The 27606-nt window shown below is 37.3% G+C and overlaps 1 long non-coding RNA gene across 3 annotated transcripts in view; it reads left to right on the top strand.

The window, feature by feature from the left end:
• Positions 1-25350, top strand: part of LOC109025656 (uncharacterized) — a 147805-nt gene extending 122455 nt beyond the window's left edge. Inside the window, exons 3-4 of one of the 3 annotated variants that reach the window (XR_008677254.1) lie at positions 14385-14589; positions 25163-25350. This is a non-coding gene — a long non-coding RNA (uncharacterized lncRNA). Of the gene's footprint in view, positions 1-14384; positions 14590-14912; positions 14958-22965; positions 23103-25162 lie in introns of those variants that run through there. The other 2 variants (XR_008677253.2, XR_008677255.1) reach the window with 2 other exon arrangements.
• The last annotated feature ends 2256 nt before the right edge of the window (positions 25351-27606 follow it).

A 27606-nucleotide genomic window follows, 5' to 3' on the forward strand; every position in this document is an offset into this window, starting at 1 on the left:
TTTTTCCAATTCTGTGAAGAAAGTCATTGGTAGCTTGATGGGGATGGCATTGAATCTATAAATTACCTTGGGCAGTGTGGCCATTTTCATGATATTAATTCTTCCTACCCATGAGCATGGAATGTTCTTGCATTTGTTTGTATCCTCTTTTATTTCATTGAGTAGTGGTTTGTAATTCTCCTTGAAGAGGTCCTTCACATCCCTTGTAAGTTGGATTCCTAGGTATTTTATTCTCTTTGAAGCAATTGTGAATGGGAGTTCACTCATGATTTGGCTGTTTGTCTGTTATTGGTGTATAAGAATGCTTGTGATTTTTGCCCCTTGATTTTGTATCCTGAGACTTTGCTGAAATTGCTTATCAGCTTAAGGAGATTTTGGGCTGAGATGATGGGGTTTTCTAGATATACAATCATGTCATCTGCAAACAGGGACAATTTGACTTCCTCTTTTCCTAATTGAATGCCCTTTATTTCCTTCTCCTGCCTGATTGCCCTGGCCAGAACTTCCAACACTATGTTGAATAGGAGTGGTGAGAGAGGGCATCCCTGTCTTGTGCCAGTTTTCAAAGGGAATGCTTCCAGTTTTTGCCCATTCAGTATGATATTGGCTGTGGGTTTGTCATAGATAGCTCTTATTATTTTGAGATACATGCCATCAATACCTACTTTATTGAGAGTTTTTAGCATGAAGGATTGTTGAATTTTGTCAAAGGTGTTTTCTGCATCTATTGAGATAATCATGTGGTTTTTGTCTTTGGTTTTGTTTATATGCTGGATTATGTTTATTGATGTTCATATGTTGAACGAGGCTTGCATCCCAGGGGTGAAGCCCACTTGATCATGGTGGATAAGCTTTTTGATGTGTTGCTGGATTCGGTTTGCCAGTATTTTATTGAGGATTTTTAATCGATGTTCATCAAGGATATTGATCTAAAATTCTCTTTTTTGGTTGTGTCTCTGTCAGGCTTTGGTATCAGGATGATGCTGGACTCATAAAATGAGTTAGGGAGGATTCCCTCTTTTTCTATTGATTGGAATAGTTTCAGAAGGAATGGTACCAGCTCCTCCTTGTACCTCTAGTAGAATTCGGCTGTGAATCCATCTGGTCCTGGTCTTTTTTTGGTTGGTAAGCTATTAATTATTGCCTCAATTTCAGAGCCTGTTATTGGTCTATTCAGAGATTCAACTGCTTCCTGGTTTAGTCTTGGGAGGGTGTATGTGTCGAGGAATTTATCCATTTCTTCTAGATTTTCTAGTTTATTTGCATAGAGGTGTTTATAGTATTCTCTGATGGTAGTTTGTATTTCTGTGGGATCGGTGGTGATATCCCCTTTGTCATTTTTTATTGCATCTATTTGATTCTTCTCTGTTTTCTTCTTTATTAGTCTTGCTAGCGGTCTATCAATTTTGTTGATCTTTTCAAAAAACCAGCTCCTGGATTCATTGATTTTCTGAAGGGTTTTTTGTGCCTCTATTTCCTTCAGTTCTGCTCTGATCTTAGTTATTTCTTGCCTTCTGCTAGCTTTTGAATGTGTTTGCTCTTGCTTCTCTAGTTCTTTTAATTGTGATGTTAGGGTGTCGATTTTAGATCTTTCCTGCTTTCTCTTGTGGGCATTTAGTGCTATAAATTTCCCGCTACACACTGCTTTGAATGTGTCCCAGAGATTCTGGTATGTTGTGTCTTTGTTCTCATTGGTTTCAAAGAACATCTTTATTTTCTGCCTTCATTTCGTTACGTACCCAGTAGTCATTCAGGAGCAGGTTGTTCAGTTTCCATGTAGTTGAGCAGTTTTGAGTGAGTTTCTTAATCCTGAGTTGTAGTTTGATTGCACTGTGGTCTGAAAGACAGTTTGTTACAATTTCTGTTCTCTTACATTTGCTCAGGAGTGCTTTACTTCCAACTATGTGGTCAATTTTGGAATAGGTGTGGTGTGATGCTGAAAAGAATGTACATTCTGTTAATATTGGGTGGAGAGTTCTGTAGATGTCTATTAGGTCTGCTTGGTGCAGAGCTGAGTTCAATTCCTGGATATCCTTGTTAACTTTCTGTCTTGTTTATCTGTCTAATGTTGATAGTAGGGTGTTAAAGTCTCCCAGTATTATTGTGTGGGAGTCTAAGTCTCTTTGTAGGTCACTAAGGACTTGCTTTATGAATCTGGGTGCTCCTGTATTGGGTTCATATATATTTAGGATAGTTAGTTCTTCTTGTTGAATTGATCCCTTTACCATTATGTGATGGCCTTCGTCTCTTTTGTTCTTTGTTGGTTTAAAGTCTGTTTTATCCGAGACTAGGACTGCAACCCCTGCCTTTTTTGGTTTTCCGTTTGCTTGGTAGATCTTCCTCCATCCCTTTATTTTGAGCTTCTGTGTGTCTCTGCATGTGAGATGGGTTTCCTGAATACAGCACACTGATGGGTCTTGACTCTTTATCCAATTTGCCAGTCTGTGTCTTTTAATTGGAGCATTTAGCCCATTTACATTTAAGGTTAGTATTGTTATGTGTGAATTTGATCCTGCCATTATGATGTTAGCTGGTTATTTTGCTCGTTAGTTGATGCAGTTTCTTCCTAGCCTTGATGGTCTTACAATTTGGCATGTTTTTGCAGTGGCTGGTACTGGTTGTTCCTTTCCATGTTTAGTGCTTCCTTCAGGAGCTCTTTTAGGGCAGGCCTGGTGGTGACTAGTTCTTATTCCACTATATAGCCTTGAATAAAATGTTTTACCCAAATGATCTTTAGCACTCTTTATAGGGTTCCATGAGTCTTTTATGATCAAGACTTGGGGCCTTTGTAAGTACATAACTTTTCAGTTAAGCTTAATTTAGAGAAGATTATAACTACATATTTATCATAGTTATTATATAGTCTCTGTTTATCTTTCAATGTAGCAATCGTTTTGACTTTTTTCCCCTGATAATGCTTTGATTAGAATGAAGATTCAGTGACAAGGTTCGCTATGAGCTTCAATAAATTAATACATTTCTTTCAATGGATTTGTAAAACATCTTGAAGATGAATGCACTATATTATTTAATATATATCTTTCAGTGTCTAGCATAATGCCTTGTCCATAAAAGGTTCCTAATGGATATTTGTTGAATTTCTGATTTTATGTGTTTGATTCAGTTTCCTTACCTTTATCATCTAGGATTCATCATTCATTAATAAACAATATTAATTTCGTTGGGCAAAACTGCCTGTTAACCAAGCAAACTATTATTAGTCCATCTTTGACCTAATTTTCAGCTAGGCGTATGGTGATCAGGTAGGGGTATGATGTGACCAAATATAGTCGTTTTATTTGGCTACAAGATGTATACTAGAAGGAGATCTAACTAAGAACAGTTGGATTTTTATGAACTCACAGAAATATCCTATGCTGAAATAGTGAAAATGTCTTCCTTAGTCTTTTAAAATAAACAACCAAGTATGTTTTTCATCTGTCAACTGGAAATACCAATACAGGACTATTGTGAAAAGTCAAGTGGATTAGAGGTGATGGTAATAAAAATGTTAAAAGCAACATGTAAACTGAATGACATTGGGAGTAGTAATCATAACTATAAAAAACATAGTAACTCTGAAGTTTACTGCATATTCAGGGGTTAGAGAAAGGATCTTGGGTCAATTCTTAACAAACAAACAGACAGAAAGAGTTCTTCAGGTTCTAGGGCCAATGATTCAAGACATAAAACACGCAGTAATTGACAACCCAGGCTTTCCCTACTGGCCTTTAGTTCTTACTCCGCCTATAAAAAAGAACTTCATTCAAATGCATGGTTGACAATGAAATGGACGTTTCATCACATTGCCCTACTCCTGACCTCCACACTGACCTCCCGATCACCCCTCAGTCAAAATGTTAAAGGAGTCACCAAATGCAGTTTTAAGCTGAATTTAGCCTAGTTTTCTGAAGAGAAAGCCAGAGAGTAATGTATTTTCAGTGGTGCTTTTTTAATCCTGTAGTTGAAGGCTTCTGTGGCATGATTAGTGTTGATGATATCATCAATTTATCAGTTTATTGCCAAGGTGTGTTTCTTCTTTCATTTTTCATGTATCTCCTAAGCCACTAAATATTTTAAAAAATAAAATAACAAAAACAAAACTTTGAAAAAGGGAGAGCTACCTACATTTTTTTTGTTGTTTACAATGCAAAAGATTAGTATTTTCTGACCTGTTCTGTAAGTTATCTCTGAGTCAAATTTAGAATTTATCTGGATAAAAGGTAAGTGAATAGGTTGGTCCCAGAACCCAAAATGGAGCATGTGGTATGACTGGATTTTAGCATGACCTTTTTCTGTTTCTCTGGCAACAAATCAATTAGCTGTTCAAGGAATTAATTGTAGAAGAAATCATCCAATCAGGTCCAGAAATTACCTAGCATATGATTAACCAAATTTTTTGGTTTTGATGATATTTTTAATAACAAACTTGGCTTTCTTTGGCTTAAAACAAATATGAGCAGGCTATAAGGAATCACACAAGCAAATGCAAATCACTTAATTAATTAAGAAGTTCAGTCAAAATAGTTCTATGGCATTGTACATCAATTGACTCCTAGGCTTTTTAACATGGACATTTGGTTCCCCCTAGTTTTTTAAGGAGTTTCTAAAACCACACGTACCAAATATTATTCAAAAGATTGCATAAGGTTTACATACATTTGTACTACTATTTTTGTGTATACAAAAGCATCTTAAATTAAAATTAATTTAAAATGCATGATTTCGTTATACATTTTCTTACAACATGTGTACAACTGTTACTGTTGCAAAATGGCCTATAAATTTTTTTTGGCCTTAAAGGGAGCATTCTTGTTCGAAAATATTGGAAACATGGCTTAAATAAAATGACTTCTTTTTCTTTTTTTTAGTCTTTAGCTACTGGGCTATAAAGTAGGTACATGTCAGACTTTTCTTCTCAGAAAACTGTCTGTGCCAAATGACCACTTTGGGATTTTCTAAACCTAAAACTCATTTTTTTCTGTTTGACCTATAAGCCTTGAGACATACTTGAACTACCTTTTAATTCTCTTTAGGAATTGTAAAGATTTGTTAACTAACCTGACTATGGCTCAATGGTCATGTGGCACTTACATTTGAATGGAGGATTTTATCAAATGAATGATAAGTTCACCAAAATGTTAATTTTTAACATAATGATAAATCCTTCAACTATTGTATTCACCAGTTCACACAAGATAATGTTTATATTCACTCAAATAATATTTAAGATCCTTCATAATTTTTTTCTCAATATACCAGCACCTCATACACTAGAGTAAGGTTTGGCAAACTTTCCATTAAGGGGGAAATAGTAAATACTTCAGGCTATGTGGGCCATACATTCTCTGTCGTCACTACCACCCAACTCTGCCTTTGTAGCACAAAGGCAGCCATAGACAACATGCATATGAATGATTTTTGATGTGTTTCAATAATACTTTTTTATTCATGGAAAGCAAAATATAAATTTCATGTAATTTTCACATGCCATGAAATAGTCTTCTTTTTATTTTTCATTTTTTCCCCTAGCCATTTAAAATTTTAAAACATTCTTAGTTCATGGGCTGTACAAAAACAAATGGTGGGTTGGATATGGCTTCTGGGCTGTAGTTTGCTGACCCTTACACTAGAGCATTTTCAAATATTTTCTGAACATGCTATGAGTTTCTGTGCTTCCACACCTTTCCTTTTTATAATTTGTTTTCTATTTCAATAGGTTTTTAGGGAGCGGGTGTTGTTTGGCTACATGGATAAGTTCTTTAGTGATGATTTCTGAGATTTTAGTACACCCATCACCTGAGCAGTGTACACTGTAATCAATGTGCAGTCTTTTATCCCGCACCCTCCTCGCACACATTCCCCCAAATCCCCAGAGTCCACTGTATCATTCTTATGCCTTTGTGTCTCGTAGCTTAGGTCCCACTTATGAGCAAGAACATACGATGTTTGGTTTTCCATTGCTGAGTTACTTCACTTAGAATAATAATCTCCAATTCTATCCAAGTTGCTGCGAATGCCATTATTTAATTCTGTTTTATGCTGAGTAGTATTCCATGGTATGCATATACCATGTTTTCTTTATCCACTCATTGATTGATGGACATTTGGGCTAGTTCCATATTTTTGGAATTGCAAATTGTGCTACTATAAACATGCCTCTGCAAATATCTTTTTCGTATAATGACTTCTTTTCCTCTGGGTAAATACCTAGTAGTGGGACTGCTGGATCAAATGGTAGATCTACTTTTAGTTATTTAAGGAATATCCATACTGTTTTCCTGTTTTCCATAGTGGTTATACTAGTTTACATTCCCACCAATGGTGTAAAAGTGTTCCATTTTCACCATATCCATGCCAACATCTATTTTTTTTATTTTTTCATTATGGCTATTCTTGAGGGAGTAAGGTGGTATTGCATTTGGTTTTGATTTGCATTTCCCTGATAAATAATAAATACCTTTCATTATATAGTTCCCACATTCTTGTATCTTTCCCTTTTTACTTTGCCTAACTAAATGCTAGCAAAACTAAGCTCAAGTGACACTCTCTCTAAGAATCTTTCCATGATTATAACTCACCATGTCATGCAAAACAAGAATTTTATCCCATTTGGTTCTAGTAGTACTTTGCACATGCTCTGTTATAGGAACAGAGGCAAAACACTTAGAAAGTCTGTGCCGAATATTTCTTGAATGAACCAATCAATGAATAAATGAATGATAGAGACACTAACAAATGACTTGTACCACAACTGTTTACTGAGGTATTTCCATGACCTAAAAGTGAGTCCCATATGGGGTTCCAGTTGTAGTCATCTTTCTCTCCCCAAGGCCTGAAACATGTTTGATGTGTGGTAATATTTTAGGAGTTTTGTTGAATTAGTGTATTGAAGGTGAAGTTCAGAGATACAGCTAGGGAAAATGGATTTTATTTTTTATGGGCATTCTTATGTTTCTGAGTTGAAATAGTTTAGTTTCATCTGATTCTCTACAAAATGGCCATACCTAGCTCCCCAAAGCTAAGTTAAAAGTCAGAGATATCCACTTTCCTGTCACTATTTGTAGACACATGCTTGTTTATATTTGGCTAATTAAAATTAATCACCCTAGTTCTCCCTTCCCTTCAAGGGCATTACTTCCCATTAACTTCAATGAAGCTTGTTTGACTTCAATGAAAGTTTTTTACCTGCATAGGGACAGTGAGGAATCAGGACAAATATCTTTAAGGCTGTCATTTGTCACCATGAACAAAAGAAATAGAGATCCTTAGGCATGAGCCGCCGTAACACACTTCATGTACCTCTCTTAATTCTATCCTTGCTGACAACCCATGACTGCCACATAAAAGAAAGCATCAGAATTATAATTGAATGGTTCTGAAATATCAGAGACAGAACCTCTGAAAAGAAGGTTCACAAACTTATTCGTTGGCAAGGTTAGTGATTTGATACCTACAAACGGCCAGAACACTGGTGACAGCATTTCCAATGCACAGCATATGCATTCACTTTGAGTCAGGTTTGAATAGGTGAATAGGAAAGCATGGTAACTCAACTTCATTCCACCAGCACACAGTTCTTTGACAACCCTCTACTATTCAGAATACCCCTGAGCAAGAGAAAGTGAAAGAAGGGAAAGGCATCTGAGACACTACGGTGATATCATCATAATATCCATACTCTGAAACTTGAGCATTTTATTCATGGTATATTTATTTCAGTCAGAGTAACAGATACTAGGAGCATTTGGCAAAATTGGAGTGCCAATCTGGAGAGTACCTAAGCAGAAAGCCTCCATTTTTAAAGATTCTCTACATATAAAAAAATTAAGGCAAACTAGTCTTATTGTTTCTAATAATCATCAAGTTACTTATTTTTCACAGGAACAGCATGGCACACCCCTAAGATGATTGTTCCAGAATCCCCACCTTAATCATGCCATGTAGCAACTGTTTCTACTGTATTTTTATAACTTATTTATTTAACAAGACTATTTGCCAGCATTTAAGTGAGATAATACATATATAATCCCCAGTCCTACAACCTGGCACTCAATAAATAAACTGGTTCCTTCTTTAAGCCTTATCTCTTCCGAATAAAATAATAGAATTTTTAACTGAATAATCTAAAAAAAGAAACATGCAGCAAAAGATTACAGGGCAACCCACAGTCACCCATATGGGCATGAGGGTGTAAGGAAAAAACTGACATTTATTGAATTCCAAGTCTTAGAGCTGGGGCTTTATATATGTGATCTCATTTAAATGTCCTAAGTAGTCCAGTAAAGAAGTTGATATGGCCTGCATTAATATTTAGAGCTTATAATTAAAATTTTAAAATTTAAATTATAAAAAGAACTATTCCCTAAACCTTGTTCATCCTCTACTCGACTTGGTTAGTTAGCCTCCCTCTATGTGAACAAACATCTACCTGAAATTTCGTCATTAAGTCATTCTTTTGGTTAAGACACTGTCTCTGTAAAAGTTTCCTATTAAAGTGCATGTTATCTGGGGCAGATAAACTACAAAGTCATTAAAATGCACTAAAATTTTCATAGAAATCAAGTAATCAGATAAAAACAGCTTTGCCTTTGGGAGAAAAGGATAAATGAGACTTTGAGAGAAAGAAAGCTAGATCTTAGAAGCTGAAACCAGGAACAACCCATTTTTGGGGGTTCTGGCTTTTGGGATGTAGCATGTGTATGTTGTGGTTCAGAGTAGTAGGGGATTGCATGGATAACACAAAGCATCCTTGTTAAAGAGTGCATCAAAATCAAATTCCACTTCACAGTTCTGATGAGGACAAAGGGCATTGCAGTAAACATAAAACCATCTTCTAACTCACTCCTCCACTCTCCAATCAGAAGGTCCTTTCCCTTCTTTGCTATTGGCTTTCCAATGGAGCAGCAGATAAGCATTGTGTGTGCTTCATAGCAGGCACTGCACTGTAAAACAAAAAATCACAATATCAATCACCATAATTGATACAAAAGCCTGAAGCTGGATTTGGGTGGGAGGCTGAATCAATCTTTCAGTCAATGAACGAGACATTTCTATTGGCAGAAGTTTCCAGCCCCATTTCTCAGTGCCAGAGAGGGACACTGTCCAGAGAGCATATTCCTTATGGTTTTAGCTTCTTCTATTTGTTTTACCTTGTAGAGTAGCTTAGCAAACCTCCTTTTAACATCTTCTGCCTATGATGCTTATGTGAATGTAGTAGAATATCCTATATCTGTATTCATGTATAATTTCTCTCTATGTAGATTATCTTAACACATCCAAAACCAAATGCATTATTTTGTGAAGAATTTCCCAAACTCTCATGATGAAAAGTGTTACTTGGGGCAATTGTTAAAAACACAAATCCTTGGACTCTGGAACCCATGCCTGCTCAGGGAGAGGCCCAGCTCTCTGCATATTTAACCTCTGAAAGCCCATCATGATCAGAACTCCTCTATCTTCTGTATTTCCTACACAGGGCCTAGCACTTGGAGACACATCGCTTCACAAAATTTTATGAACTAAATTAATGAACAGCTATCATAGTTATAGAGACATTAAGTGACCAGTCTATTCCTCCAGCACTCATTCAATTGTCTTCAAATTTTGCTGACTTTACCTTTACAAGAATAATGAATTCTTCCCTCTTCTCCATTCTCATTCTGTTATCCTAATTGAGGTTCTCTTCATCACTCTCCAGAAGTGATGAATTAAATATCATAGCTCTTTAATCTCCTTTTTCATGGTCTTGTCCACTGTTATCCAACCCTTAAAGTTCCACCAGTGGAATCTTTCAAAAACACAGATCACTGTGTTGCTTGAAAACCTTTCAACAATTTACTCTTCTCCCCCCAAAACCTGGAATAATGTCTCTAAGGCTCAGAGCCTGGCATAAAGTAAGTCCCTTAAATATATAAGGATATAATTTGTACTCAAAGCTCTTCAAAACCTGATCTCCACATAACTTTTCTGTTTCACTTCTAATCTCTATCTGCACCTACTTCAGTGCCCCTACTGGCCCCTGCATTTCCCTCAAAAACTAGACCATTTGCATTCCACTCTGTTGTGCTCAGGCTGTTGCCTCTGCTTTGTATACCTATTCTTTCCTTCCTTCTCTTTCCCACGTTAAAAGAAACTCCAATTCGTCAAAAAATGTTTCAGTCTCAAATTTTTCTTAAATTTATTTAAATCTCTCTTTGGGCACAGATAGCATGTGAGCAGGTCTAACAGAACTCAGATACAGATTCTTGTGAGTCCTGACTCATCCTTTTCCTTTGGGGTGCTCTGACACCCCATTTCACTTCTGCACTTATGGGGCCAACCAGATGCCCCAAGAGCTCTGGAGCTTGAGCCTATGGGATCATTGTGGGGTTGTCCTGAAGCCACATGGATGGACATCTGCTTCCAGGAAAGTGACCTGGTGAATGTATTTTTCCTGCTAGCCGGTACAGTATTTCTTTAGGAGTATCATGTCATAATGGTGCTGACATGCTGATTTTGTATGACTTTCAAATCAGACACAGAAGGAGTTTAGGACTCTGGACTACCTATAGTCCACTGCCAGCCTTGAGCTTGAACTATGTGTGATCCATGCTTATCCACCCATGTTCTGACCAGTCACAGTGCTGGCTTCAGGCTACAGCACCTGAGGGAGTGGAGGTAACCCCAGACATCACTTACTCACGGGACCGTTACTGTTGGCATCCAGAACAGTCATCCTATTCCTTCTGCAGGCTCTGTACCATATTTAGACAATCTACCAGGTGGCTGCAACTATCTCCCCTGAGGCTTCCAAGACCACTGCTCCACACAACAAGGGGGCCTTCCCATTAATGTTCTTTATTGCCTCCAATTGATGTGGTCACATCATGAAATTCTGGATAGATTTAGGCCATGCTGGTCAAAGGACAGACTTTTTTGTACAAATGGGACTATTTTTCTCACTCAGTGCCTTCCTCGTTTTCTACCCTTCTAGCTAGTGGAAGTGAGTGGAAGGTACAGATGCAGACAATATTGAAAGAGATCACATTCTAGGAATGCAATGTTACAGCCCAATTAGTTCATGAGACAGCATGGTTGGAAGATATATTGTTTCTATTTGTATGCTATAGAATTCTGAACAGTAAACTTAATATGATCAGGGAATAAGTTATTCCTCACATTTTCTGCATCCTCTGGGTAAGACTTACAATCGTGGTCATCATCAATGAAGCACAAAAACAACCTTTGAGAGAATTACTGGAAACCAATATCTACAAACAGTGCAATGGATGATGAAGTGACACAAGTCCTATTATAACTAGACTTTTACAAAATGGTACTAGGGAAGCTCAGAAGCAAGATCATCAATATTATATCAATATATACAAGTTCTGAAGAGTCATGGCAGAGTAAGTAATATCAGCATTGCTAGCTTTTTTCACGGTGGGAGTTGTGATTTAGTCAGACCCAGTAATTCTGAAAATCAAAAAGTAAAAGAAAAAACATAAAGAGAAGTTTCTTGCACCTGAACAGATGGTGCCTGGACACTGAAAAGCTTTCACACACGTTAATTACACAAGAAAAAAATATGTAAGATTTTCTTCTCTACCCTTTTCTCTAAATTTTTAATAACTGGCTCTTGAGGTTTGTAATATTATTTTAAATCAAACTGGTTATAAAAAAGGAGACCTTTTTAAATTTTTGGCCTGGAGAATAACACAACTTAGGAGCAGCCCTTCTGGCCACACAAGGTACTAAGCAAGTGATGTGTACGGTCTATTTTCATCTTTACAACAGCCACAGTAACCGGTTATTATCTTATTACATAGAAAATAAAATAATTTGCCCATGCACACAGTAAGTAAATGGTTAAACGGTGACTCTTATTCTGGACAACCTAATTTTTGTTCGTTTGTTTGTTTGTTTGTTTTTGTTTCTGAGATGGGGTCTCACTCTGTCACCCTGGCTGGAGTGCAGCCGCGCGATCTTGGCTCACTGCAACCTCTGCCTCCTGGGTTCAGGTGATTCTCGTGCCTCAGCCTCCGGAGTAGCTGGGACTACAGGCACGTGCCACTACACCCAGCTAATTTTTTTATTTTTTGTAGAGATGGGTTTTCACCATGTTGGTTAGGTTGCTCTCAAACTCCTGACCTCAGGTGATCCACCCGCCTCGGCCTCCCAAAGTGCTGGGATTACAGGTGTGAGCCACCTCACCCAGCCCCAGGACAACCTAATATTAATGTGTATACCAACCTTGGAAAAGTAGGACAAATCTATTATTCCACCTTAGTTGTGTTTCCTAGATAAGTGTTACCTTTTTTCTTGTTGTAGAAATTATTATCATTATTATCATCATCATCACTAATAAAATATTTTTTGAATATTAGCTATGTGCCAGACATCATTCTAAGCATTAATATTCATTAAACAATTTTAACAAACTTATGAGGTGCCTATTAATAATATTTCCAAAGCACAGATGGAAAAATTGAGGTATCAGAGTGACTAGGTAATTTACTCAAGGTTACTCAGCTATCAGTGATAGACAGGGGAATTAAATAAGACTCTGGCTCTGGAGCCCAGGAAAATCAGAACCAAATTTTCTAGTTTGGTTCCTTTTACCTATATTTATGAACTAAATTGGGACTTGGACATAAAACATCACAAACCACAATATATGACTGGAAGCCATCTATGATTTTACTGTGGTGGTTCAATTTATTTTCATTGGCATAATCTAAGGACTTAGCATTGCTGGTTTTAATGGCACCTCTGGTTCCTATAGATACAGTGGTCGAAAGGGTAAGCTTTGCAGCTGGCTGCAGTGGGGTCACCATGAAAACATCCCTAAGGGGAACTCATTTAATTCAAGAACATGAAATCATTCATTCATGAGTACATCATGCACATGACCATATATATGTGCCTGTAATACATACATGTCCATCCCATTCCTTTATTTCTTTTTGGCTTATAATAGTAATGTTCTTTCTATGTAGGAATGGAGAATTTTATAATTGAAAAATGTATATTTAGCCAGAGCACAGACATAAGGAATATATCAAATAGCACATTCACTGTAGCTAGCTTGGCTTAAATATAGCACTATGCCAAATTTCTAGCCAAAAATTGATAAGAGTAGTCAATAAGCCAAGCATGCAGAACTATTTGTAAAAATTTAGATAATTGACTAAAAATTTCAATTTTCATTCCTACGCCTGCAACCATGCTCCTTAACATTTAATGTTTTTCTGTCACTACTTAGAGTAACAAATATTTCACTTCTTCACACTCTTAGCAATAGCATACCTACAAAATAGCTGAAATAAAAATGTGATGACTTTAAGATTTACAAGTGATAATTATCTTTTTTAAAAAATTCTCATTCAGAGCAAAATTTCCGATTTGTTTTCTCCTATCAACTCCTTGTTTTGTTTCAAGATCTCACTGATCATTTGCAAATGGTGAAAAGCCTCTTTAGCCCACTCTATATTTCATCCCAGGTGACTGAACTCTGCATTTTGATTTCTAAATGGGCAGATAGATGTACTGTCACGAGAACACAAAGAAGCAGGTTTATAACTCAGTACATTATGGCACCAGGTTCAAAGCAAAAGGAAGCAGCAATGCCGTAAGCCTTTGTTTCTGACTCATGCAGATAAACTCCAGCATTTTCCAGGACTGTAACAATGCAGAATATGGAAGGAAAAAAAATAAAGATGCAAGAAAGAGAAAGAAAGAAAACGAATTAAAACAAAGCAAAACTCTTGGGATGGTTTATGCTGCAGGGTATTTTCCCAGAGTTCTGTCCAAGAATAATCTAGTAAAAATGTGGACAGAGAACCACCGACCCCTGATTTCCCCCGAACATATGCAGCTCTGATCAGTCTGGTATTTCAAGAAAAACAAGGTCCTGAACCCGAATCCTCAGACACATAACAAAGCGCACTTCACAGCTGTGATGCACAGCGACGATCGGCTCCGAGGCCTGAGTGGGTCCCAAGACAATGCCTCCTTTATCACCCAGAGGACAAATATCTAGACAGCAATATTTTCTGCTTGAATGCTTCGAGCAGCTCGCGCAACTCCTGACTGAAAGAGAAAACTGAGCTCAGAGTGTTTGCTGAGTGATTATTTTAATTTACTACTTGATGTAAATCTAAACGAACTGACACCCAGCTCAAGATGGACAGAAAGCAATCATCGTGGAGGGTGGGGGGCTACGACAATAAAGGGGGGTGCACAGGAGAGGGGCTGATGTTACACCATCAGCTGAGGTTTGGCACAGGTTTGCCCAACTTTTGCAATGGCAGCGTAACAGATAGGGGGGCAGGCTCAGCATTCCGTTCCCTTCTCTCAATTACCACAATAAGTTCGGTAATTTTGTGCTGTTTATTTATCAGGCGAGGATAACAAAGGAAGCTGAGGAAGTCTGTTCTGGAGGCACCATGACAAAGCACCAGACAGAAAGCAGTCACGTGTGGGGAGATGAGCAGAGACACCACTTCTCAAGCACCTGATTATTCTTTCTCAGTATTTAGAAGCAAAAATTATCCTTAAGAAAAACAACCGCAAACGCAACACAGGCTACACAGATGAGAAGATGGGGTAAGATGGGGATTGAGAAAATTGAAGGGCAACTTGATAACGAAGTTTTAATTTCTTACAAAAAGCTATCTTCCCTTCATGTCAATTATTTGTCCAAACTTGCCAGTAGAGAGAAAAGATTTTTCAAAAGAACGTTTGGTTAAGTTCCCCTTTCCCCTTTTTCAAGATAGAAGTTCTTTAGATACAGTGAATATTTTTGAGAAACTAGATGGCAAAATCATAGCTATGCCTGTTTAAGATGAACATCAGATTTCTTTGCGGTGCTTGTAAGATATTATACAAAGCACCGTTTTTCTCTCTTGTGCTCTCTCTCTCTTTTTTAGCTCATGAAACACTGCACTAAACAGTCACAGGACCAAGATATAGATTCCTATTTCCAGGTTTGTCGCTTCTGTCTAAAAAAGACTTTCATTTCAGCCATGTCTGCCTAGCATCCCCTTCAAAAAAGTGGCAATGTTTGCTAATGAGCATAATCCTCGTTATTTGCAGCACTGTTATAAATGGCACAGGGTATGCATATAAATCCCCAGGCATGATTCTGAAAATATGTCCAATAGAGGAAAAATATATCACCACTTGTTTTCCACAATCACAATATGGAACCAAATTATGGTCTCTATCATATAGATATATATATATGTGTGTGTGAGTATATGTGTGTATATATATACATATATAGTCAATTTATATCTTTATATATTTATTTAGTGAATGCAACATCGATATATATGCATCTGTCTAGTGCAATTGAAAAATATCTATTTCCTATGGATCTGGGTCACTGCTTGTCTAACTAGGAGCCCTCGAGTTCTCTGTAATGGCCTTAAACATTGCCATGATGGCTGCCATATGCGGTATGTAAAAAGAAATCAGCACAGTGACTCTTCCACCTTTACTTTTATCTTTTCCATATATTGAGGTTGTTGAAATTGTTAGTATAATTTATTTCGGGGGAGGTAGTGCAGCATTTGCCTTTAAAAAAAGATTAAAAATTAAAAAAGGAGGAGGGAGTTTTCTTGAAAACTGTTCTGCTAGGTTGCCCTTTGAAGACTATGAGAAAAGTAACAGAAAAATACAGTCGCCTGTCCAGATGCTGTAACTATGGGGTACCTAATACCTTGTGGATGATACACATATCAGTGTTACTTATGTAGAAAGATACAGCATTTCCAACATCGCGTTTTCCTTACTTTTCTCCAGTCATTTCTATTTGTACATGTAAATGCATACATACTGTGTGGGATCCTGGTAGAATTGTTTTGAGTTCTCCTTCACATTTGTTTTAACACCTTTCTGGTGCTAGCTTACTTGTGTTATCATTATATATAGAATACCTCAAATAGTTAGTGGGTGAAGGGTGCAGTTGGGTGCTAAGGATCTAAAGATGATTAGGGTAGGACCCCAGAACTCAAGTTCTGGGGAAATTTAGTGGGGAGAGCTTGATTAATGTTTGTTTTCTTTGGAGGGCATAGTAGAGTGGGTAAATTTTGTCACATGGATTGGGATTAGATATGTAAGAAAGACCTTTCTGTGATCCAAAAATGTCATGAATTACCCTCTGTGTCTCACTTACTAGGGGAACCCCATTTTACGAATCAAAATGGAAGCATTTCATTGTCAGCAAGGTTAAAGTATACCTCTTTGACTATAATATCACAACAAATTTTCCTGCTATATACAGAACTTGCAAAATCTAGCTACAAATATTTAATACTTAACATATTTCTTTTTAAAAAGCGAATTGATGCTTAGAACTTACAGTAGTCTTTTGTAAGGGGTATGTGTTTCTCTCCTGTGTTTTTGGTGGGTGAAAAAGTTGACTCCAAACTTGGTCTTTTTAATACCATAGACAGACCATGAAGAAGAAATTAGTCTCTTGACTTTTATAGTTTTATCTGAATGTAACTTATAGACATCGAGTAGCAGAAAGAGAAAACTGCTGATTTGATTGAATAATACAAGAGAATATACTTGATTGAATAATCAAAATAGAAATTTTCTTCTAGGTTATCATTCCTCACTTATGCTAACTTGGACAAGCCTAAGCAGGGACTTTAATAGGCTTTTAAAATCACTCTTTCATAATACAGTAGACCATATAATAGTGTTTAGATTATTTTATTTCCATAATAAACCCTCATTAAGTATATTTATCTAATGATATGACAGAACTGAAGGGAAAGGGAGCATAAAAAAATATCTGCATGTGTTACACATTAGCCCTTGCAGCAGATTTATAAATAAATTACAGGTAATTTATAGAATCATGCCATGTTTATAATTGCATGTTTAAAGCAATCTTCTCATGGTAATTGTATTGTATGGCTGACTCTAAGTAGGAAGAAATTACAAATTTATATTTCTAGAGTTTACTGAGATGTGCTGTCTTTTATAAGTAAAATTGTATTGTGTAAAATTGAGGTTAGAAAGTGAAGCTTCTATTTCAGTGTGACCCATACTCCATTACTAGATGCTCAGAAGGCTCAGCATAAAAAATTACGTGTTCACTATTTCTAGAAGAGGTCATTGCTTAAATTCCATATTAATTTTCAAGCAAGGCTGCTAGAAAAGAATCAATAAACTTTGTATGACCAAGCAAAACTCTGCCAATGCCTCCAAGATAAATGATACCCAGATTCACTTTTGAGAAGAATGAAGGATTTCAACTGTATGTGCAGCCTTTCAGTGCATGCCAGTTCTCATAGTTCCTTCTGGAATTATTTTCACATAAGAAACAACTATGAGACTGTAAACTACCTGAGAAACCCAAAGGTCAAGCCCATTGGCCTCAAAGGCATTATTTATTGTTAGGATGCTTTCTCTTGACACCTTAGATGAGAACATTTAAGTGAATTAACCTACCATTATGGTGAGAAAATAAAATACATTGTGCTTTCTACTTCTGAAAGTATAACATAACATTGTAGAGTAGGTTGAGGGTCATGTTAAGCCATACTTTCAGATGAGAAGAATGATAGTTGTGTGATAAGAATGAATAATTCATTAATTCATCAAATATTAATATTTATTAACTATCTACTCTACCCCAGGCATTGCTCATGCTATTGGGAAAACACCTGTGAACAAAATGTCCCTGCCATCAAGGAGTTTATACTTCAGTTTTAGAAGCAAAAAGTAAAATCATAAAGGAAAACTATCTCAGGTATAGAGAAAAATAAACAGGATAAGAATAGAATAATAAAGGGTGCTGTTTTAGATCTGTAGTCAGGGATGCTCCCCCTAAGAAGGAGACTTTTGAGCAAAGATCTGGATGAAGTAAGGGAACATGGAAAGATGCATCCATAAAGTATCTTAAACAGTGCAAAGGCCCAGTATTGGGCAGAAAGCTGGAATTCACTAGGAAAGCAAATAGAGCCAAACAAAAGGGGAGAGGATAAAAGAGGATGGGGATGAAGTCAGAGAGATAGGTGGAGGTTAGCTCACATAGGCCTTATAGACAAATGTCAGAGTAGCAGTCAGCATATGCCCGACTATGCTATGGTAACAAACAACCCTGAATCTCAACGGCTGAAAACATGAAAGGTTCATTTTTTGCTCACATCATGTCTACCACAGTTAGTTTGGAGGCTCTGCACTGTGTCAGCCTCATCCCAGGAAACAGATGGGCAGAGAAACCACTGTCAAAATCACTGCCAAACATATTATCAGAGAAAAGACATCTCTGAAAGATCTCATATCAGCAATTAATGTTCCAGCATGGAAAGGACACATAGCACTTCCACAAACAACTCACTGGCCAGATCTAGTCATATAACCACATGCAATGATGGCGGAGGAGGAGAGAAGGGACAGGTGTGTGTGGGCAGGGAGCACAATTCTACCATGTGTCCACTATGCAGAGACCTATAAATATTTTGTAAACAGCATGCATGAATCCTATGGTAAAATTGTTGGATTTTATTCCGATGAGATGGGAAGCTATGAGAGGGTTATGAGCTGTTTGAGCTGGCTTTTGTGTAGAGAACATAGAGCTATGACAGTGAGAGAAACAGAAAGACCCATAATTAGATTATAACATTACTTTAGGTGAGAGATAATAATAGCTTGGGCTAGGGTGGTGGTAGTGGAGGTGGTGAGGGATGGTTGGATTTGGGATCCCATACAGACTACAGTAGAGCTGTCAGCTCATGATTTTGTTTTGTTTTATTTTGGTTTTTGAGGTTGCAAGCCCAAATACTTGAGCTAGTACCATCAGTGTGTAATACAACCTGGTGAAATACAATGGGAAGTGATGGAGCCTGTGGCCAAACTGGGCAGAGCATGTTCATAAGGACGTCTAAATTCATTCTTTTTTTTTTCATCTCGTATTTATTTATTTTTGAGACAGAATCTCACCCTGTCACCCAGGCTGCAGTGCAGCGGCACAATCTCGGTTCACTGCAACCTCTGCCTCCCAGGTTCAAGCGATTCTCATTCCTCAGCCTCCCAGGCAGATGAGATTACAGGCACACACCACTATGCCCAGCCAATTTTTATATTTTTAGTAGAGATGGGGCTTGACCATGTTGGCCAGGCTGGTCTCGAATTCCTGAGCTCAAGTGATCCACCCTCTCCTAGACCTCTCAAAGTGCTAAGATTACAGGCGTGAGCCATAGCGCCCAGCCTAAATTCACTTGTTTAAACCACAGTATCAACCAAACAAAATAGAATTTTGTTACTTTTGTAGTTTGCATACTTCGTAATTAAATCAACCTAGTTAAAATAACAAATGAATAAATAAAACAACCAATTCCCAAATTCTGTGTCTAGAGAATTTTAGTGACACTTTGGCAGATACATGGCAGCACATAAACTTATATTAACAAAGCACCCACCAGTCAGGTAAAAATTCAGCTTAATCAAGAAGTGTCAGATTGATTTAGCATCTATTCAAAATTAACTGTATAATTTTCAACTCAACTGAATTTAATCAGTTTGTGTGAACCTTGTGATTCCAGGCTCAAATTACAGGTTGCTAAGACCTTCTCCACCTACAGGTACTGCCACCAAAATTTGGTGTGCAAAATTGAAGGTGCAAAGGAATTACCTGGCATGCACAAATACATAATTCCTGTGTGCCATTAGATCATGGAGGGTTGGGGGAGCATGGGAGTCTACATTCACAGCAAGCATGCCTTCCCAATGTGGGCCATCTAGGGAATATACTTTGATAAATCACGGCTCTACCTGATTCTTTAAACGAGTTACAAATTTGACCTTTACCAAACATAGAAAGAGCTTGTACAGTCTGAAAATTCCCACGAAGTCCCTGTACTATTCCTGGATATATATCGGCAATGGCCGTTACTAACACTTAGTGAGGGAGAGAACTCGCAGAGAAGTCATCAGATGCCTTGCTTTGTTTTCTCTTTCTCTCTCTCTTTCCCTCCCTTCCTTCCTTCTTTCCTTCCTTCTTCCCTTCCATCTTTCTTCTTTCTTTTTATTTTGTCTTTCCCAGTTGTCTTTTTTCCTAGAACATTATTGAGCTCTTACAACATTCCAGACACAGCACTAGGTTCTAGAAGTTTAGTATTGATCAAGACAAACAGATCCCTGTCTCTGTGTAGTGTGTTTCTTAGAAGGAGCTTTCTTTCTAATTCAGAGAAGTGAGACTAGCAATACTACTACAGTGAATAAACAATGAGGCAAGAATATTTTGGCTAGTCAAATGGTAGCCACTACAAAAGTAAGTGTCAGAACACTGCAACATCTACTCATTATTTTGGCTGAATTTAGAAGAGTTGTTTTGTATAGATACACTCTAGGGTGTCAGAAAGAATCAGAAGGCTCACTGCAATCTTGTTACAACCACCTGTCCTCCTCTTTTGAAGTTCAGTGCAAATAACTTTTCTTCCTGAAACTTCTACAAGTATTCCAGGCAATAGCTATCCCCCGGACATCCAACACCCCTTTCTCAGGACACTTATATATGGGTCAACTCAGGAACTCAGCAAGAAAAATAAATGAATGGCATGCATCTGATAAAAATGCATACGTATACATTGTGTGAATGTCAGAGACTGGAGCAAATAGGAGAGAATTTAGTGCCATCTGTTTGTTTCATGCCAAATTTGGGCATAGTGAATGTTTAAGTTTTGTGTGTTTTTTAATGACTAAAAATCTGGAATATTTATATAATTTTTCATTTTAAGCCATTAGCTCAAAAATTTCAAAATGTTGTATGAGCCAAACAAAACATATCCACAAGCCAGATTTTATCTTGGGCTCTCTAGTTTGTGGCCTCTGTCTACACACCATAAATATTGGCACTTGTCCTTTAGCACTTGAGTTTTAACGAATGCTGTTGTGTTTGTAATCCCAGAGAGATTGTAAATTCCATGAAGGTGTGCCACTTATACATCGCATCACATCGCCCAGTCCAGTATTTGTCACTGGGGTCGCTGGGGCAGTAGTGTAGGATGAGCAGGAACACAGTCCCAGATCACCCAGGTTCAAATCCTTGCTACGCTATTTACTAGCTATGTGACTATAGGCAATTTTCTTAGTTTATTTGTGCCTCAGTTTTCTTAATTGTTAAATCGGGGTGATACCAATTATACCCATCTCGTGGGGTATGAGGATTAAATGACTTCATATTCATAAAGCACTTAAAATAACACCAGGAACATAGTAAGAACTCTGTAAATTTTCATATAAGTTAAAATAAATATGTAAATACTATATTTGTTATCTAGAACTGAGTCATCTACTTCTAATTTCATGTGGAGATAAAAACTTATCTGGAAAATAAGAATACTTTATTTTTATTTATATAAAGAACCAAAGGTATAAGTATCTGACCCAAAGACTATCAAGGAATGTAAATCTATTCTGAATTTTTTTTCATATTGCTTTCTTTTTATTTACTTATGTTTAAATTTTTTAAAGACATTTTTGTTAGAAAACTAACATAAATATTCTTAACTTTCGAATACTAAGCCACAGGTGTATATGCTTACAAAACACCTGATGAACATCTGGGCCACTTAGTGTCCTGATTTTGAAGGTTTCCCATTATTTATTCATTATGTGCTAGCCCATTAAACCATTTAGTGATTCCCCATAAATTAAAACAAACTGATTAATTCCTTCAAATGTTCTAATAAAAATATTTTTTAGTACAGAGGATTCCTATGCTCTTTTTCACATGGAATCATATTAGTAAACAGGCTACCTGTAGATTTCTTCACATTTAGATCATTGGATACTGAGGCATAATTTAAGATGCACTTCTTATTTTAAAGAATGCCTCCCAATTCATTGCAAAGAGAAGGGCCTCTCCCAGTTGGCAAATGTATTTTCACCAATAGTTATGTAAGATAAAGGAGTATGTTTACACTAAAGCAAGCTGCTAAGAAGAACTTTAACAAAAGTTATTTTATTTACTCCTCCACAATATCCCTACTTCCCCCAATTTAAAACTGAGAAAACTAAGGCTTAAAAATATTAGATAATGATATTTAAACCCAGCCTGGGATATGGCTGAAAGAGAAAAAAGTTCTGGAATTTACTCAACTTCATAATTTGTTTTGAGCAATATAAGCAAATGGAGAGTAACATCAATCCTCAACTCAATCAATCAAAAATATTTATTGAGCAGCTGGTACATGCCAATATTATTTTATTCTCCAACTCTTATTATCTTTTTTTATACAGATGAACATCATAAAGATTTTTCAGTCAATAGCATACACTGAACATTGCTTCTATATAAAGAGCAGTGTTTCTCAAAGTGTGGTCCTTGGAACAGCAGCATCAGTAGCATCGGTGAGCTTTTATACAAATGCAGATTCTGGGGCCCTACCTCAAAAATGTTAAATCAGAATCTCTGAGGGTGGAGCCCAGCAATCTGCATTTTAATAGGCCTTGAAGGTGCTTCTGGTGCACACTTACATTTGCCAGTCTCTGGTAGAGTGGCAGAGAGTCCCTACTAAGAGTTATTAAAAAAGAGAAGAATACCCTTACACAAGCCTTTACAATCTCAGATGTGAGCTCACTTAGAGGCCACAGCATTAGCGAACGAACTGCAAACTGAGACAAACAAGAAAATTCTGAGAAGAGACCTGATTCCCTGAGGGCCACTAGTTTTCTCTGAAGGCAGCATTTAGGGAAATATATACCTTAAAAATGCAACAACAGTATCCAGTGCATTATCTGATTTCCTATCAGAAAGTTTGAGGTTATGGACTCATCATCTGAGGTGTTACCCTATTCTAATCGAAAAAATATACACCGTCCTTCCCTCACAAGCCCCGCCTCCCCACATACAAAATGTTCATCTCAGAAAGCTGTCACTAGATCAGTCAAATCTATCTGTGTAGCTGCTTCAATTTATTCTTCTCATTGATTTCTCCCCCATGCCTCATACTCTTCCAGGCTTGCAGAGCTCAAACCATTACACCATTCAGAAGCTGGCTTTGGTATTACTTCAAGTTATTCAAAACAGTCACCACTTGCTGAGCCTCTGATGTCTCATCTGTTGAATGGGTACATTTCCTTCCTGATCCTTCCACCTCTAAACTTGTCTATTTCCAAGGATCTATGGCATCCAGGCATATGGTGAGCTTACGTGAGTTAGGGGACCTTAGCTGATGTGATCAGCTTAGACAATGCCTTGACTAATGGCAAAAGCCACAGGGCACACAGACACCCAAGGAGCTGCTGTGTCAGTGCTCTACGCAGTAAACCAGATCCATCCCAATAGTTTCATGGTCACTGAGCTTAGGATCGTCATTCCAAGAAGGAAAAAATAAAGAGAGAGAGAGAGAAAAACAAGAGAACATGAGATTGTTTTCTTATTTTTCCAAATTCCTAGTTTGCTCTACTATGGTTTTATTTAAATTCTAAACATGAAGAACACCTTTTATTTGTATGTTTGAAGCAGACTGCTAGTTTTAAAAAATTAATCACAGCTTTTCTAGAGGCAGGAGGATGGTCAAGATGAACCACAGCAGTGCCTTGCAGCCTTGTGACACCCATTTTTAAAGCTTTATTTGGAATGTGGCACATTATAATTGACAGACTTGACAAGCATTCTGGTTTCATGGGCTGCATGTCAGGATTCCTGCCCTATATTTCCATATCACCGAGCACTTCCAGTGTGTCCTTGAACTAATTTAAAATCTCCCTGGGTTTCAGGTTCCCCATCTTCGTTGAAGGCCCCACATCATTTGCCATGAACTTGCAGAATGTTCGTAAGCATACAGTATGCTCTCCTCCAGCTTTGAGAGATGTCTTATCTCTTTACCCACAATGCTGATAACTCTTTGCTTATCCTTCAGAGACAGCAACTCATACTGTATATCTCATCCCCCTAAAATAACATGAGAACTGCATCAACGAGTTAAAAAAATTGAGAACTGGTGTTTTAGAGCCACAACCCCAATTTGACTACATTATGTTTTTTGTTTTCAACTTTGTTTTTTACATCATGTATGTGGGTAAACAGCGTACATTTTCTTCAGACTTTTTAAAGCTGGTACTTAAGGCTTTGAAGTTTGCTCTTTCCCCTCAATTTTTGTGAGTTTTAATTAATTTCTCAAGGGGGAAGGAAGTTCAGAATATCTGATAGCATCAGATTCCAGTTCCTCCCATTGATTTGTGGCAAACAGAATACCTTTAAAATAAATGGTATATTTTGAAAACAGAAATTTATTTCACATACTGCAGTAAGACAGAACAAACAGCTCATCTTGCTATATGTATAAAGAAGCAAAATGTAATTGATAAAGATAATCAGATGGTGCCAGGTTGTTTTAAATAGCTATGAAAAATAAAATGTCTGAATTCAGAAGAGATTAGATTCTTTTTTCCACCTAGGGCTTTGGAGAGAAACAACTGGCATGTGTAATTTTGTCCACATTAATTTTTACAGCCATGGTCAAATAGCCCCACCAGACTGAAACTTGTGAAGAATTTTCTTTCTTCATTTGGCTTGATCATAGAGGAATTAGCTCCCTCAGTGAGCCAAGGTGAAAAGAAGCTAGTTTGGGGAAATAAGCAACATTCATAGGAAAGAGAAAGTTTGAGGCAAACATATGGTTGAAATGCTCTAGTCGATTTCAGATCAAGCTGAGAGAGTTGAGATCCGTTGGTTCAGGGATCCAGTTCACTGCACATTCCTACTGTGCCTGACTACTAATTGCATCCTATGTTTGTCAATCAAATATTTGCAATTAACAAAAATATTCCCCTAAGAGACATAGAACAGAGCTGGCAAAGGATCTGGTGCTTTGCTAAGTAGAGCTAGCTGCACACAGAAAATAAAATAAAATATGGTACTAAAAATATTCTGCTGCCGATGACACGGCTAGACACTCCCAGTCAAAACATTAACAAGCAGGATAGGTGGCATGGGGGGCTTTTCAAAGGGATTTTGTTCAAAGAACAGAAACTTTGATCTCGGTGTCTCTGACCCCTCCTCCACCTCTGATTCTTCAATCTACAAGTATATATAGTGGTTTAATTTAACTCTGTGCATAATTTGCCTAAGGATAAAAGTTGATCTAGATTTTTTTAACTCCAATTTTACAAATGCTCTACTTTCTCCCTCCTCCCTCCTCCCCACACACAGATTTCAAGAGAGAAGGCTGAAAAGGAAGGTGACTGGAATATTAAGAACTGTGAGATATTCTGAGGAAACTCTAATTTGTAAATTGGTAGAAATGCCAGTAATTTGTTGGGAATTGAAGACCCTCTGTATTCAAGAGCGAAGCTTGGCAGCTGTGCACTGTTGTTTTATCAATCAATATTACATCTGAAGGTGGTGTTTGAATGTTTGTGTCATTGGGGTTTGTCTCCAACATAGTCCTGTGACAAGAAATGTTCAAACAAAACAAACACAATCCCTTCCCTGTCCTTTGGGATAAAGTCCAAACGTAATTCCACAACAGGGATATAACATTCAAATCAACTACAGAACTTCTGTAATTACATAAAACCCCACGACCACAGAAATGCAATTGAATTGAAGACACTTTGCAATATTCCCCAAGAAAGGACTGTGTGGCTGTCAGATTAACAAAAGTCAAGAGGTGGTGAGACAATGCTCACCACTGCAAAAAAGAGCTTTGTGCATAATGAACAGAATTTGCATGCCTGTTTAGGAAATTAAGGTGAATCCAAGGTGACTTAGGGTCACATGAGGAGTCACAACGGTCACTAACTAGAAAAGTGAGCATTAAACATTAGTCATTTGGTTTAAATAAGTTCATCTCAATTATTATTAATTAGATATTATATTTATTATTAGATATTATATAGATTTAATAAAAAATAATCGCTTAAGTGAAATTTTCAACATTATCTGGTTATTACCTGCCCTGAGCTTCTGTGATTCTGTGCTGTGATTTTGGTTGCTATATCAGAAAGGAGAGTTGAGGCTGAGCTGCTTTTTGATTGTTGTCAATTCCTCCATCATTTAGATACAGCCCACTTGCACAGTTTTGACCAGGGTAAACCATGAAGAATGGGCAATGGGGCATTTAGTACATTAACTCATTTTCATAGGCAAAACCGGCTACGTGATCAGGAAGGAAAAAAAAAAATGAAGTGTCATTGCCATTCTGGCCTTCTTTAACCCAAAGAACTATCTCATAGAGTTTACAAACAAAATAGGTCATGCCAAGGATTCTAAAAATGCCAGTCCAAGCCAAGGATGGAGCGAAATGCCTCTACTGCTCCGGTTCAGTGGTTTTAAAATTGTTTTAAATCATATTGTCCATCAGTAAAATATTTTCGAGCACACATCTCCAATATTTCTGCAATTGTACTACTAGATTAGATACATTACAAAGCATTATCAAACAGAAAATGTTAAAGGACAGGATAAAAAGTAATTAGAAATCAATGCTATCTTCCTGAATTCTATCTTCTGTAAACTAGAAAATTAACACACTCCATTCTCAACAGAGGACAGGCAGATGAAATTGGCAGGACCCCAGGTTTTCCTGAGTGGTCTGGGTCTAGCTAAACTGGAACAGAGAAGCGAGTGGGAAACCTCTTTTGCCGTCACTGAACACCAGCACTAAGCCGAGGATTAAGTAGGGGAAATGGTTGTACTTAGACTTGCAAAACTGCATGTGGAACACTCTTGTTTCATTTTGATTCCATCTGCACTGAACCACAGAAACTCAGAGCCTGCTAATAACCAGATGAAAATCAAAAAATTCTCTCAAACAATTCTTTTTGATTGTTTGAGTGCCATCTAATAATGGTTGAGATTGATTTATTAAAAAAAACAAATAACTAATTTGCTCAACATGCTTGGTATGGGGGAGAGGGAGAAAGATGCAGATGAATGTGAGTGTGTGCGTACGTGTGTGTGTGTGTGTGTGACAGAGAGAGAGAAATTCCAGGGGTATCTTGGTGGAGGGGAGAGAAAGAAAAACCAACTTGACTTTGGCAGAAATTCCTGGCCTTGCCACGTGCAAGTTGTGCTACTCGGAAGCTAAAACGAGTTGACCAGGCAGAGCTCACTTAGACCTTGTTGCAGTTACTTCTGTCCAAAATGGGGACAACAAAGTCTATTTTGCAGAGTCATTGTGAGCAGTAGGAATTGTTTTTATAAAGTGACTCACACAGCACTTTATAGCAGTTGCTCGATAAATGGTGGCCGCTCTTGTTACATAACTGGACAAGACAATAAATCCTAGACTTTGCCAAGAATACCCATTCAGTATTCAAGTGCACCAACAGTATATGGCAATCACGAGAATATGTTTTTACTTTAGATTTCAAATTCATTTTATTTCCATGATCACATTTAATCTTCACAATGAATTTGAAAGATAGACAGAACAAGTGTAATTATCCCCATTTTACAGATACAGAAAGGTTGATAAATTATTGACATTCAGTGGTAGAGCTTACAATCAATCACTCAGAACTCCTGCTTTCTATACCAGCAATGCGAAGGAAGCAGACATATTTGGCATATGTTACTTTCTATTAAGTAACTCAACCTCATAAACTGTGTATGCATATATGGGTTTAAAAATTTTTTCATCTAAAGTCAAC

The sequence above is a fragment of the Gorilla gorilla genome, chromosome 12 (genome assembly GCF_029281585.2).
Source record: "Gorilla gorilla gorilla isolate KB3781 chromosome 12, NHGRI_mGorGor1-v2.1_pri, whole genome shotgun sequence".
NCBI lineage: Eukaryota > Metazoa > Chordata > Mammalia > Primates > Hominidae > Gorilla > Gorilla gorilla.